Here is a 15,218-nt window from a genome sequence, read left to right as displayed (position 1 = left end):
ACATCAATATAATTAAGCTAAGTTCAAGGATAAATTCGAAACTCATGTACTTCTTGTTCTTTTGAATTAAAACATTTTTCATTTAAGAGAGGTGATGGATTCATAGGACATTCATATCTTTAAGACAAAGTTACTAACTACTAATGATCATGTAATAAAGGCACAAACATTGATAAGCACATAATATAGAAAACGAAAAACAGAGAAAGCAAGAACAAGGAATGAATCCACCTTAGTGATGGTGGCGTTTCCTTCTTGAGGAACCAATGATGTCCTTGAGCTCTTCTATGTCTCTTCCTTGTCTTTGTTGCTCCTCCCTCATTGCCTTTTGATCTTCTCTTATTTCATGCAGCATGATGGAGTGCTCTTGATGTTCCACCCTTAGTTGTCCCATATTGGAACTCAATTCTTCTAGGGAGGTGTTGATGTGCTCCCAATAGTTTTGTGGAGGAAAGTGCATTTGAGGCATTTCCGGAATCTCATGGTGATGAGCTTCATACGCCTCTTGAGCTCCATGAGTGGGCTCTCTTGCTTGCTCCATCTTTTTCTTAGTGATGGGCTTGTCCTCTTTAATGAGGATATCTCCCTCTATGTCAATCCCAGCTGAATTGCATAGGTGGCAAATGAGGTGAGGGAAGGCTAACCTTGCCATAGTGGAGGACTTGTCAGCCACCTTGTAGAGTTCTTGAGGTATAATCTCATGAACTTCCACCTCTTCTCCAATCATGATGCTATGGATCATGATGGCCCGGTCTATAGTAACTTCAGACCGGTTGCTAGTGGGAATGATTGAGCATTGAATAAACTCCAACCATCCTCTAGCTATAGGCTTGAGGTCCAATCTTCTTAGTTGAACCGGCTTGCCTTTGGAGTCAATCTTCCATTGAGCTCCTTCTACACATATGTCCATAAGGACTTGGTCCAACCTTTGATCAAAGTTGACTCTCCTTGTGTAGGGGCGTGCGTTCTCTTCCATGTATGGCAAGTTGAACGCCAACCTCACATTCTCCGGACTAAAATCTAAGTATTTCCCCCGAACCATTGTAACATAGTTCTTTGGATCCGGGTTCTTACTTTGATCATGGTTCTTGGTGATCCATGCATTGGCATAGAACTCTTGAACCATTAGGATGCCGACTTGTTGGATGGGATTTGTTAGAACTTCCCAACCTCTTCTTTGAATTTCATGTCGGATCTCCGGATACTCATTTCTTTTGAGTTTAAAAGGGACCTCAGGGATCACCTTTTTCTTGGCCACAACATCATAGAAGTGGTCTTGATGGGCTTTGGAGATGAACCTTTCCATCTCCCATGACTCGGATGTGGAAGCTTTTGTCTTCCCTTTCCCTCTTCTAGAGGATTCTCCGGTCTTAGGTGCCATCAATGGTAATGGAAAAACAAAAAAAGCTATGCTTTTACCACACCAAACTTAGAATATTGCTCGCCCTCGAGCAATAAACAAAAGAATAGAAGAAGAAGAAGAAATATGGAGAGGGAGAGGGAGATGAGGTTTCGGCCAAGAGGAGTGTAGAGGGGTGTGTTGTGTGAAATTGATGAAGAATGGAGGTCTTTATATAGGGAAGGGAGGGGGGGTTAAGGTTCGGCCATATGGGTAGGTTTGGGTGGGAAATTGGTTTTGAATTTTGATGGTAGGTGGAGTTTATGAGGTAGGTTTATGGGGAAGAGGAGATGGATGTGAGTGGTGAAGGTTTAGTGGGGAAGAGAGATTGAGGTGATTGGTGAGGGGTTTTTAGGGAAGAGTGTTTGTGGGGTTGTGTGAAAGAGAGTGGTGAGAAGAAGTGAGTGGAGGTAGGTGGGGATCCTGTGGGGTCCACAGATCCTGAGTGGATCCTGTGGGGTCCACAGATCCTGAGTGGATCCTGTGGGGTCCACAGATCCTGAGGTGTTCAAGGAATTACATCCCTGCACCCATTAGGCATGTAAAAATGCCTTTGTACCCAACTCTGGGCGTTCAGCGCCAGGTTAGTGGCCATTTTGGGCGTTCAACGCCCATCTGTGTGCCATTTCTGGCGTTGAATGCCAGAACCATGCCTGTTCTGGCGTTCAGCGCCCAGAAGCTGCCCATTTTGGGCGTTCAACGCCAGAACCATGCTCTGTTCTGGCGCTGAACGCCAGATAGATGCTCCTACAGGGTGTAATTTTTCTTCTGCTGTTTTTGATTCTGTTTTCAATTTTTATATTTATTTTGTGACTCCACATGATCATGAACCTAAGAAAACATGAAAAACAATAAAAATAAGAATTAGATAAACATTGGGTTGCCTCCCAACAAGCGCTTCTTTAATGTCAATAGCTTGACAGTGAGCTCTCATGGAGCCTCACAAATGTGCAGAGCTTTGTTAAGACTCTCCAACACCAAACTTAGAGTTTGGATATGGGAGTTCAACACCAAACTTAGAGTTTGGTTGTGGCCTCCCAACGCCAAACTTAGAGTTTGACTATGGGGGCTCTGTTTGACTCTGCTTGGAGAGAAGCTTTTTCTGCTTTCTCTCCATGGTTGCAGAGAGAGATCCTTGAGTTTTGAATACAAGGGAGTTCTCATTCCATTGAAGGACTATTTCACCTCTGTCAACATCAATCACAGCTCTTGCTGTGGCCAGGAAAGGTCTTCCTAGGATGATGGATTCATCCTCTTCCTTTCCAGTATCCAGGACTATGAAATCAGCAGGGATGTAAAGGCCCTCAACCTTTACTAATATGTCTTCTACTTGTCCATAAGCCTATTTTCTTGAGCTGTCTGCCATCTCTAGTGAGATTTTAGCAGCTTGCACCCCATAGATTCCCAGTTTCTCTATTACAGAGAGGGGCATGAGGTTTATCCCTGAACCAAGGTCACACAGAGCCTTAAAGATCATGGTGCCTATGGTACAAGGGATTATGAACTTTCCAGGATCCTGTCTCTTCTGAGGCAATGTCAGTTGATCCAGATCACTTAGTTCATTGATGAACAAGGGAGGTTCAACTTCCCAAGTATCAATGCCAAACAATTTGGCATTCAGCTTCATGATTGCACCAAGAAACTTGGCAGTTTGCTCTTCAGTAACATCCTCATTCTCTTCAGAAGAGGAATACTCATCAGAGCTCATGAAGGGCATAAGGAGGTTCAATGGAATCTCTATGGTCTCTAGATGAGTCTCAGATTCCTTTGGTTCCTCAGAGGGAAGCTCCTTATTGACCACTGGACGTCCCAGGAGGTCTTCCTCCTTGGGATTCATGTCCTCTCCTCTCCTCACAGGTTCGGCCATGGCGCTTATGTCAATGGCCTTGCACTCTCCTTTTGGGTTCTCTTCTGTATTGCTTGGGAGAGTACTAGGAGGGATTTCAGTGATCCTTTTACTCAGCTGGCCCACTTGTGCTTCCAAATTTCTAATGGAAGACCTTGTTTCATTCATGAAACTTACAGTGGCTTTAGATAGATCAGAGACTAGATTTGCTAAATTAGAAGCATTTTGTTCAGAGTTCTCTGTCTGTTGCTGAGTTGATGATGGAAAAGGTTTATTATTTTTAAACCTGTTTCTTCCACCATTATTAAAGCCTTGTTGGGGCTTTTGATCCTTCCATGAGAAATTTGGATGATTTCTCCATGTTGAGTTATAGGTGTTTCCATAAGGTTCACCTAAGTAGTTCACCTCTGCTATTGCAGGGTTCTCAGGATCATAGGCTTCTTCTTCAGAAGATGCCTCTTGAGTACTGTTGGATGCAGCTTGCATTCCATGCAGACTCTGAGAAATCATATTGACTTGCTGAGTCAATATTTTGTTCTGAGCCAGTATGGCATTCAGAGTATCAACTTCAAGAACTCCCTTCTTCATAGGCGTCCCATTGCTTACAGGATTCCTTTCAGAAGTGTACATGAACTGGTTATTAGCAACCATGTCAATGAGTTCTTGAGCTTCTGCAGGCGTTTTCTTTAGGTGAATGGATCCACCTGCAGAGGTGTCCAGTGACATCTTTGATAGCTCAGATAAACCATCATAGAATATATCCAGGATGGTCCATTCTGAAAGCATGTCAGAAGGACACTTTTTGGTCAACTGTTTGTATCTTTCCCAAGCTTCATAGAGGGATTCACCTTCTTTCTGCCTGAAGGTTTGAACATCAGCTCTAAGCTTGCTCAGCTTTTGAGGAGGAAAGTACTTGGCTAAGAAAGCCGTGACCAGCTTATCCCAAGAGTTCAGGCTGTCTTTAGGTTGAGAATCCAACCATAATCTAGCTCTGTCTCTTACAGCAAAAGGGAAAAGCATGAGCCTGTAGACTTCAGGATCTACTCCATTAGTCTTAACAGTATCACATATCTGCAAGAATTCAGTTAAGAACTGAAAAGGATCTTCAGATGGAAGTCCATGAAACTTGCAGTTCTGCTGCATCAGAGAAACTAACTGAGGTTTCAGCTCAAAGTTGTTTGCTCCAATGGCGGGAATGGAGATGCTTCTTCCATGTAAATTGGAATTAGGTGCAGTAAAGTCACCAAGCATCTTCCTTACATTATTATTATTTTCGGCTGCCATCTCCTTTTCCTGTTCGAAAATTTCTGAAAGGTTATCTCTGGATTGTTGTATTTTAGCTTCTCTTAATTTTCTCTTCAGAGTCCTTTCAGGTTCTGGATCTGCTTCCACAAGAATGTTCTTATCCTTGCTCCTGCTCATATGACAAAGAAGAAGGCACAGAAAAATAATAATAATAATAGAGATCCTTTATACCACAGTATAGAGGTTCCCTTATGTGAGTAGAAGAAAAGAGGAAGAAATTCAAACACAGATAGAAGAGGGGGAGATAAAGAATGTAATATAATGGAAGAAACACAACTGTGAGGATGGAAGAGAGGTGAGATGAGATGTTAGGATATGAATGAATAAATAGAATGAGATGGGGGAGGGATAATTTTCGAAAATTATTTTGAAAAAGAGTTAGTGATTTTCGAAAATGGTTTTTGAAAAATGTTAGTAATTTTCGAAAATTTTTGAAATCAAAAATAGAAAATAAAAATAATTAGTTAATTAAAAAGAAATTTTTGAAAAAGAGGGAAGATATTTTCGAAAATGAGAGAGAGAGAGAGTTAGTTAGGTGGTTTTGAAAAAGTTAAGAAACAAACAAAAAGTTAGTTAGTTAGTTGAAACAAATTTTGAAAAGATAAGAAGTTAGGAAGTTAGAAAAGATATTTTTGAAAAAGATAAGATAAGAAGATATTTTTGAAAAGATATGATAGAAATTAGTTTTTGAAAAAGATTTGATTTTTAAAATCACAATTAATGACTTGATTCATAAGAAATCACAAGATATGATTCTAGAACTTAAAGTTTGAATCTTTCTTAACAAGCAAGTAACAAACTTCAAATTTTTGAATCAAAACATTAATTGATTATGTTATTTTCAAAAATTTGATATAAAAATAAGAAAAAGATTTTTGAAAAATATTTTTGGAATTTTCGAAAATAACTAAGAATTTTGAAAAAGATTTGATTTTTGAAAAAGATTTTGAAAAAGATAAGATTTTCAAATTGAAAATTTGGTTTGACTCATGAGAAACAATTTGATTTTAAAAATTTTTGAAAAAGTCAATCCAAATTTTCGAATTTGATGAGAGAAAAAGGGAAAGATATTTTTTTGATTTTTGAAATTTTTATGAAAAACATGAAAATTATGCAATGCATGAAATTTTTAGATCAAAACATGTGATGCATGCAAGAATGCTATGAATGTTAAGATGAACACCAAGAACACTTTGAATGCCAAGATGAACATCATAGACACAATTTTGAAAAACTTTTAATGCAAAGAAAACATGCAAGACACCAAACTTAGAATTCTTTAATGCTTAGACACTAAGAATTCAAGAATGCATATGATAAACATGAAAAGACACAAAACAAAAAATCATCAAGATCAAACAAGAAGACTTACCAAGAACAACTTGAAGATCATGAAGAACACCATGAATGCATGATATTTTCGAAAAATGCTAGATGCATATGCAAGTGACACCAAACTTATGATATGACTCAAGACTCAAACAAGAAACAGAAAAATATTTTTGATTTTTATGATTTTCTAATTTTTTTGGATTTTTTCGAAAATTATATGAAAAAGAAAAAATCAGGATTCCAAAATTTTTAATATGAATTCCAGGAATCTTGCATTCTTAGTCTAAAGCTTCAGTCCAGGAATTAGACATGGCTCACTAGCCAGCCAAGCTTTCAATGAAAGCTCCGGTCCAAAACACTAGACATGGCCAATGGCCAGCCAAGCTTCAGCATGTAATTCAGATATGACATGCCTGACATACTCATTACCAAAGGAATAGACATGGCTTTACAGCCAGCCAGGCTTCAACATGCTTCATGAAACACTAGAATTCATTCTTAAAAATTCTAAATAAAATTTTTATTTTTGAAAACATTTTTATTTTGAAAACATTTTTACTTTTTTTTCGAAAACAGATGAGAAAATTTTAGAAATATTTTTGATTTTTTTTTGGAAATAAAATAAAAAGAAAATTACCTAATCTGAGCAACTAGATGAACCGTCAGTTGTCCAAACTCGAACAATCCCCGGCAACGGCGCCAAAAACTTGGTGCTGTTGCCGGATCAAAAGGGAATCTGGCACTGATGTTACCGGACCAAAAGCTTGCCGAAAACTCAAACAATCCCCGACAACGGCGCCAAAAATTTGGTGCACGAAATTGTGATCTCCAGGCTCGAACAAATCCTGGTAATGGCTCCAGAGCTTGGTGCTCTGATCTTAATTCATAATTGTCACAACTTCGATACAACTAACCAGCAAGTGCACTGGGTCGTCCAAGTAATACCTTACGTGAGTAAGGGTCGAATCCCACGGAGATTGTTGGTATGAAGCAAGCTATGGTCACCTTGTAAATCTCAGTCAGGCGGATATAAAGTGATAATGTTGTTTTCGAATATTATATAATAAAATAGGGATAGAGATACTTATGTAAATCATTGGTAGGAATTTCAGATAAGCGAATGGAGATGCTTTTCGTTCCTCTGAACCTCTACTTTCCTGCTATCTTCATCCAATCAGTCTTACTCCTTTCCATGGCTGGCTTTATGCAAGGGCATCACCGTTGTCAGTGGCTACATCCCCTCCTCTCAGTGAATAATATGCTCACGCACCCTGTCACGGCACGGCTATTCATCTGTCGGTTCCCGATCATGCTGGAATAGGATTCACCCTCCTTTTGCGTCTGTCACTAACGCCCAGCACTCGCGAGTTTGAAGCTCGTCACAGTCATTCAATCATTGAATCCTACTCAGAATACCACAGACAAGGTTTAGACCTTCCGGATTCTCTTGAATGCCGCCATCATTCTAGCTTACGCCACGAAGATTCTGGTTAGGAGATCTAAGAGATACTCATTCTAGCTTATTTCATGTAGAACAGAAGTGTTTGTCAGGTACGCGTTCATAAGGGAGAAGGATGATGAGCGTCACACATAATCATCACCTTCATCACGTTCTTGGGTGCGAATGGATATCTTAGAAGCGAAATAAGAAGAATTGAATAGAAAACAGTAGTACTTTGCATTAATCTTTGAGGAACAGCAGAGCTCCACACCTTAATCTATGGAGTGTAGAAACTCTACCGTTGAAAATACATAAGTGAAAGGTCCAGGCATGGCCGAGATGGCCATCCCCCTAAAACGTGATCAAAGGATCATAAGGTAATCCAAAGATGGTCAAAAAGACGTCTAATACAATAGTAAGAGGTCCTATTTATAATAAACTAGTCACTAGGGTTTACATGAGTAAGTAATTGATGAATAAATCCACTTCCGGAGCCCACCTGGTGTGTGTTTGGGCTGAGCCTAAGTGTTGCACGTGCAGAGGCCATTTGTGGAGCTGAACGCCAGTATTTGTGCCAGTTTGGGCGTTCAACTCTGGTTTTGGATCCTTTTCTGGCGCTGGACGCCAGATTTGGGCAGAAGGCTGGCGTTGAACGCCAGTTTACGTCGTCAATTCTTGGCCAAAATATGGACTATTATATATTGCTGGAAAGCCCTGGATGTCTACTTTCCAACGCAATTGGAAGCGCGCCATTTTGAGTTCTGTAGCTCCAGAAAATCCACTTTGAGTGCAGGGAGGTCAGAATCCAACAGCATCAGCAGTCCTTTTTCAACCTCTGAATCTGATTTCTGCTCAAGTCCCTCAATTTCAGCCAGAAAATACCTGAAATCACAGAAAAACACACAAACTCATAGTAAAGTCCAGAAATGTGAATTTAACATAAAAACTAATGAAAACATCCCTAAAAGTAACTAGATCCTACTAAAAACATACTAAAAATAATGCCAAAAAGCGTATAAATTATCCGCTCATCATGTGACATTAATGAAACAAGTGTGTGAGTTCTAAGATGCATGCGGTCTAGAACACACACTAGCATAAGAAGCTATGTCACAAAAGAAGCATGCACTTCACTCATTCTAGTGTGCTTGAGATGCTCTAAACTCGTAGGTTAAGACAGCCCAAACAAGCAATGAAGAAGCATGAAAGCATTCAAGCCAAAAACATATAGATGCATATGATCAAGAAACACAATGTATTAAGGTAAATGCACAACATCCATTAAGAAATTGCCTAATCAAAGAAAAGAGTTCGAATCACATGGTGGCCAAATCATACAATTCAAAAAGATTTAACATGCTTGAGGGCAATTCTCATGTACTTGGTATCCAAAAACATTAAGTGTTAGGAGCTCAAAACCAAGTAGCAAATTGTGACCTCAACAAAGAATCCAACAATGATAATGAACAAAAATAATTATGCTAACATAGCATTCAGTTAATAATAAGCAGCAATATACAGTAAATAAGATGAATAATCCAACACTTATAAGGAAGAAATAGAAAAATAAACAAAAATCAAACTAACTAAACAACTAACTAACTAAAACGGATGGTTATAAATAGTGTTTGGTAGTGTTGGATGATGGATGAGAGAAGGGAAGAATGTAAAGAAGGAAAGAAATGGAAAGGAGAGAAGAAAAGACGATGATGAAAGAAGGCGATCCACGCGTACGCGTGGAGTGATGGAATGGAAGCAGCGCGTACGCGTGTGTCATGCGTACGCGTGCATGGCAAATCAGAGAGGCGACGCGTACATGTGGAGTGACGCATATGCGTGGGTTGACTTGTGCCTCAGGCACAAGTCTGGCACATTTCAGGCATAACTCTCTGTTTTTTGGCTGGGAGGTGAAAATTTTGAATCCACGCGTACGCGTGGGTGACGCCTGCGCGAGGATGGTCGAAAAGCTTGGGGTCACACGTACGCGTGGGGCACGCGTACGCGTAGGATGGTGCTCTGTTTTTCAAAATTTTTCCAAGTTCTTGCACCAAACCAAGCATTCCAAACCTCCAAACAGCTACCAAAACACCATAAAACCTTATTTAACATACTAAACTACCAACTAAAATCAACAAACCAATTAAAACATGAAATTAAACTAATTTTACCAATATTTACAAAAGAGAAAATGAAAAGATTTTACCATGGTGGGGTGTCTCCCACCTAGCACTTATTTTTATTGTCCTTATGTTGGACTTATGGGGAGCTCCTCATCATGGTGGCTTGTGCTTGAATTCATCCTTGAACATCCACCAATGCTTGGACTTCCAATAAGTTCTATTCTTTAAAATTAATGCCACCAAGCCTAGATGGAGTTCTTCATAAGCTAAGGGCTCCCAAAGTTGATCCTCATATATTCCCAGATCCCATACTTTGTTTTCACTCCCATCTTCAAGTTGATCATCATTATTCCATTTGGGTGGCAAGCAAGATGAATTCTCAATAGAGTCTCCAAACAACTTCCTAGACCCATTCATTATAGCATGACTCCAACCATGGGACCTATGACTTGAGGGTTCAACCTTAATGAGTCTAACCTCATTTTGCCAATCACTACACAACTCTCCCTTACTCTTCAATCCACACAAAGCTCTAAGTTGACCATCTTTTTCAATCAAACCATATTCAAGTGGGAAAGTAAAGATTAGAGATAAGGATTTTACCCACTTGAATATTGTGTTGGATGGTGACTTAGGAAGGGGTGGTCCCAATGATCTTGCAAGTACCACTCCCTTGTGCTCTTCTTTGATTACCTCCACCTCTTAGCAAGCTTCTTCAATGTCAATTCCTTAGTTACCAACTTCTCTATACATTCCTCAATGCCCAAGTCATGTGTTGGAGATTGTTCACTAGTCTCCTCAACATCAATTTCACAACACAATGAGGAGGGTTCAACAATCTCACATAGTGCATTAATTGATGTGGAATTAACTTCAATAATAATACTTATTGCTTGCTCAATTTCTTCCAATTTTTCATCTTCCATAATATATGTAGGAGGTTGCATATTATCCTCCTCAACATGAATTTCAAGCTCAATGGAAGAATGTTCAACAACTTCCACAAAATCATCAACAACATTGCTTGGTGTGGAAGTGTTCTCAAGCTTGAAATTCACCTCTTGTTCAACTTCACCTAGGTCTTCAACCGCTTCTTCTTCTTCAACAATCATAGCTTCCTCCAATTGTTCTAACACAAAGCAACATTCCTTATTTTCTACCAGAGTTTCCAATCTCTCCTTCACGCTAGGCTCTTCATTTGATTCTCCACATGTGGCCATGGGAGTGCCTTGAGTTCTCAAACATTGGGAGGCTAATCGGTTTACCACCTCTATCAAGGCGGTCAGGGATTCTAGTACCTCACTCTTCATCTCTTCTTGCTTTTGAAGGAATAAAGTGAGAGAATTATCCATTGGGACTTGGGGTGGATAGGAGGGTTCAATATTTTGGAGAAAGGGTTCATGATAGGAAGGTGGTTCTTCTTGATAGGGGTGTGGTGGTTCAACACTCACCAGTTTTTCCACTTGTTGTGCAACACACTCCATGGTTGCTCCTCCACAATCATCCTTGAACACGTTTTGCTTATGACATGAATCCCATGAGTCTATCTTTTGACGGATGGTTGCTTGAAGCCTATCCATTATTTCCTTAAGGCGATCTCTTGATTCTTATTCCAACTTGCAAGCATAAGTAAGATCATATTGCTCTTGGATCGATGGACATGAATATTCTTCCATGGAGGGTTGTGGTGGAAGGTAAGGTTCATCTTGTGGGTGAAAATTTGCATACATTGGAGGTGGTTCATCTTGGTAATAGTATGGAGGGGGTGGTTCTTTCTGTGGTTCATATGGCTCATATGATTGTTGGTGTGGTGGGTAAGGATTAGGGTCATATGAAGGTGTTTGGTAAAAAGGAGATTGTGAGTATGGTTGAGGGCTATCTTGAGGATGAGGTTCAATAGCATATGGTGGGGCTTGTTGGTAACTACAAGGGGGTCCATCATAGCTATTGGATTGATATGCGTTAGGGGTGGAATTATACCTATAAGAGACTGGAGGAGGTTGTTGCCAACAAGGTTGTCCATAAGCTTGAGGCTCCTCCCAACCTTGATTGTTCCATCCTTGATGCATATCCTCATTGAAGCTTTCATTTCCTACAACATAATTGTATCCACACTCATAGCCAAAGTGATGAGGATTCATAGTAGCAAGAGCAAATGCAAACAAAATCAAATAAGAAACAAAGAAAACCGAATCCTAAAACTAGCAAAAACTAATAAAGAGACAAAAGACAAACATATTCACAATATTCACATATATACAATAACCAATAACAAGCGCACATTTACAATTTCCCGGCAACAGTGCCATTTTGATGAGTGAAAAATTGGTTGGTAAAGAATTTCTCAAATAAACTCCCGTTGCAAGTATAGTTTCTAAACCAACAAATAATCCTCTCATGCAAAAATTTGGTTGTCACAAGTAACAAAACCCAATAAAAATAGTAATCGAAGTATTCAAACCTCGGGTCATCTCTCAAAGGAATTGCAGGGAAGTGTTCTTGCAATTGGTTATGGGACAAGTGTTTGGGGTTTTGGAATAAGGAACATGAAAAGTAAATGGCAAGAACGTAAATGGAAACTCAAATGATAAAAAGGTCTTGGCAAGGAATGATGGTCAAGGATCTTTATCCTTGTCACTAACCACAACATGATAATTGCAAGAATTAATCCCATTAAGTCATCCTCCAACGAATGAAGGAAAGTCAAGTGAGCTACACTAATCTTAATTCATAAGTCCTAACCTTCTCACTAATTAATTTAGGGAAAGCTAGAGTCGATGGACATCAATTATCAACACTTGGACATTAGCAACTCAAGTTCACCTAAGTTACCATCCCAAGCCAAGAACACTAAAATCTACTCTAACATCCTTCCAAGCATTTAATCAAACACTTGGAAGGCATAAAAGGAAAGCAAGATAAAATTGCAAGAAAAGTAAATCTACACTATCAATTGCAAGGAAATTAACAACAACAATTCAAATCAACAATAAAGGAACATGAAACATAATTTGCATTAAAAGAAAATAGAAGGAACAAGAGTGCATCAACAACAAGTAAACAAGTACAAGGAGTAAAGTCACAAAACTAGGAAAGTAAAGGTAGAGAAATAAGAAATTAGAAAGGAAAAGTAAATCAAAGCATGAATTAAACCTAGATCTAAGAAATATTAATCTACATCTAACCTAATTCTAGAGAGAAGAGAGATCTTCTCTCTCAAGAAACTAACTAAAAACTTCTCCAAACTTAACTATGTGATTCCCCCTCCCCCTTTGACTCTTCTCAATTTTGCATGTAATAGGCTTTAGAAATGAGTTGGATCTGGGCCTAGGAAGCCCAGAAATCGCCCCCAATGTTTTCACTTTAATGAAGTCACGTGTGAGCACCAACGCGTATGCGTGGGTCACGCGTACGCGTCGCTTGACGTTTTTCTATCCACGCATACGCGTCATGCCGCGTACGTGTCACCATGCGACTTCAAATTCACGCGTGCGCGTTGTTGAATGCATCCCAAATCCTTGATTTTCCATGATTTCTCCACCTTGCATGCTTTTCTCTTCATTCCTTTGATCCATTCCTAGCCTTTTAAACCTGAAATCACTCAACAAACGCATCAAGGCATCTAGTGGAATCAAAGGTGAATTTAAACTAACAAATTAAAGGCCTAAAAAGCATGTTTTTACACTTAAGCACAATTTAGGAAGAAATCATGAAACCATGCCATTTCATTGAATAAATGTGAGAAAAGTAAAAGTGGATGAAATTCACAAAATTCTGCACAAAATGTACGACGAAATAGTGGTGGATCATGGACGACATGCTAATCAAAACCCAAAAGGAGGAAACACTATTGTCCGACCTAATCGAAGTATTCGATACCATAAGAAAGCATGGGATGAGGCTAAATCCCACGAAATGTACTTTTGCAGTAAACGCTGGCAAGTTCCTAGGATTCATGCTTACTTAGAGAGGCATCGAAGCAAATCCGAACAAGTGCCAAGTTATACTCGACATGAAAAGCCTAAACTGCGTAAAGGAAGTACAGCAACTAAATGGAAGACTAGTGGCCTGTCCAGATTTCTGGCTGGATCGGCCCTAAAATCTCTCCCCTTCTACGCAATACTAAGGAAAGGAAAGAGGTTCGAGTGGGCTCCAAAATGCGAGAAAGCCTTCCAGGACTTCAAATCATTCCTGGGATGACCACCCATCCTAACTTAACCTAAACAAGGAGAAGAACTGATACTATACCTCGCCGTTGAAAGTCGGATGATAGCATCAACTCTGGTCAGAGAAGATGACAACGGACGACAACCCGTTTACTTCATCAACAAGGGTCTACAGGGGGACGAATTGAACTATCAAAAAATAGAAAAATTTGCCTATGCCCTTGATAAACCCATATTTTATGATGTGTTTTGTGCTCAAATTAAGTGATTTATTCAATCCTTCACCCACTTATTCATGTAAATTGCATGGTTTTACTTTTCCTTCCTTATTATGTGATATATGTGAAAAACATGTTTCCAATGCTTTAAAAATATTAATTTTAATTGCCCTTTATTACCATTCGATGCCGTGATTTATGTGTTAAGTATTTTTAGATCTCCCAAGGCAAGAATGGCTTAGAGGACAGAAAGGAAACATACAAAATTGGAAGGAAAGCACAAAAATGGAGTTTTTGAAGAAAAGGGCAACGACGCGAACGCATGGACGACGCAGCCGCGTGCCTAGCGCGAAAAGGCAGCGACGCGAACGTGTGACTGACGCGGACGCGCGCCTTGAGCAGAACGCAAATGACGCGTACGCGTGACCGAAGCGAATGCGTGACGAGGAAAACTCCCAGATGACGCGACCGCGTGACCCACGCGGATGCGTGACAGATGCCACGTGCAGAAACTGCAGAAAATGCCCCCAGCGATTTCTGAAACCCTTTTTTGCCCAGATCCAGGTCCAGAAAACACATATTAGAGGTTATAAAGTGGAGGAATGCATCCATTCATTGGGAGGTCTTATATTATTCACTTTTCATAGTTTAGATGTAGTTTTTAGAGAGAGAGGTTCTCTCCTCTCTCTTAGGTTTTAGGATTAAGATTTCTCTTAAAGGATTTAGGATTTCAACTTCCTCTCAGGTTCAATATTCCTTTTATATTTTTATTTATTCTAATGCTTTTATTCGTATCTGACTTATGTTACCAATTTGGCTTATGAACTCTTTATGTTTAGATTGATTTTCTTTTATTAATGCAATTGAGGTATTTCAGATTTATGATTCTTATTTAGCTTTTTATGTTCTTGGCTTAACTTGATTAACTGGAGATTCTTGAGTTATCAAACTCATCGTGATTGATAATTGTTATTTTTGCTAATTGAATTGAATTCCGATAACTCTAGTCCTTTCTTAGGAGTTGGCTAGGACTTGAGGATCAAACTAATTAGTCCACTTGACTTTCCTTTGCTTTAGTAAAGGTTAACTAAGTGGGATTAAAACTCAATTCTCATCACCATCGATAAGGATAACTAGGATAGGACTTCCAAATTTTCATACCTTGTTAAGAGTTTTATTAGTTATTAATTTATTAATTCCTACAATTTATTTCCCTTGTTCACACCTTTTAAAACCCAAAAACACTGTTTTCCATAACTAATAATAAGAACACCTCCCTGCAGTTCCTTGAGAAGACGACCCGAGGTTTAAATACTCGGTTATCAATTTTATTGGGTTTGCTTAAGTGACAAACAAAACGTTTGTACAAAAGGATTTTCTGTTGGTTTAGG

The 15,218-nt window shown here is 39.2% G+C and overlaps 1 non-coding gene across 1 annotated transcript; it reads left to right on the top strand.

The window, feature by feature from the left end:
- The first annotated feature begins 4,025 nt into the window (after positions 1 to 4,025).
- LOC112774174 (small nucleolar RNA R71) lies at positions 4,026 to 4,133 on the top strand. Its single transcript, XR_003188674.1, has one exon. It is a non-coding gene; the product is annotated as a small nucleolar RNA R71 (small nucleolar RNA).
- The last annotated feature ends 11,085 nt before the right edge of the window (positions 4,134 to 15,218 follow it).

This window comes from Arachis hypogaea, chromosome 18, assembly GCF_003086295.3.
Source record: "Arachis hypogaea cultivar Tifrunner chromosome 18, arahy.Tifrunner.gnm2.J5K5, whole genome shotgun sequence".
Classification (NCBI taxonomy): domain Eukaryota; kingdom Viridiplantae; phylum Streptophyta; class Magnoliopsida; order Fabales; family Fabaceae; genus Arachis; species Arachis hypogaea.
Note: the sequence above shows the minus strand (reverse complement) of the source record. Positions and strands in the feature narration are given on the sequence as shown.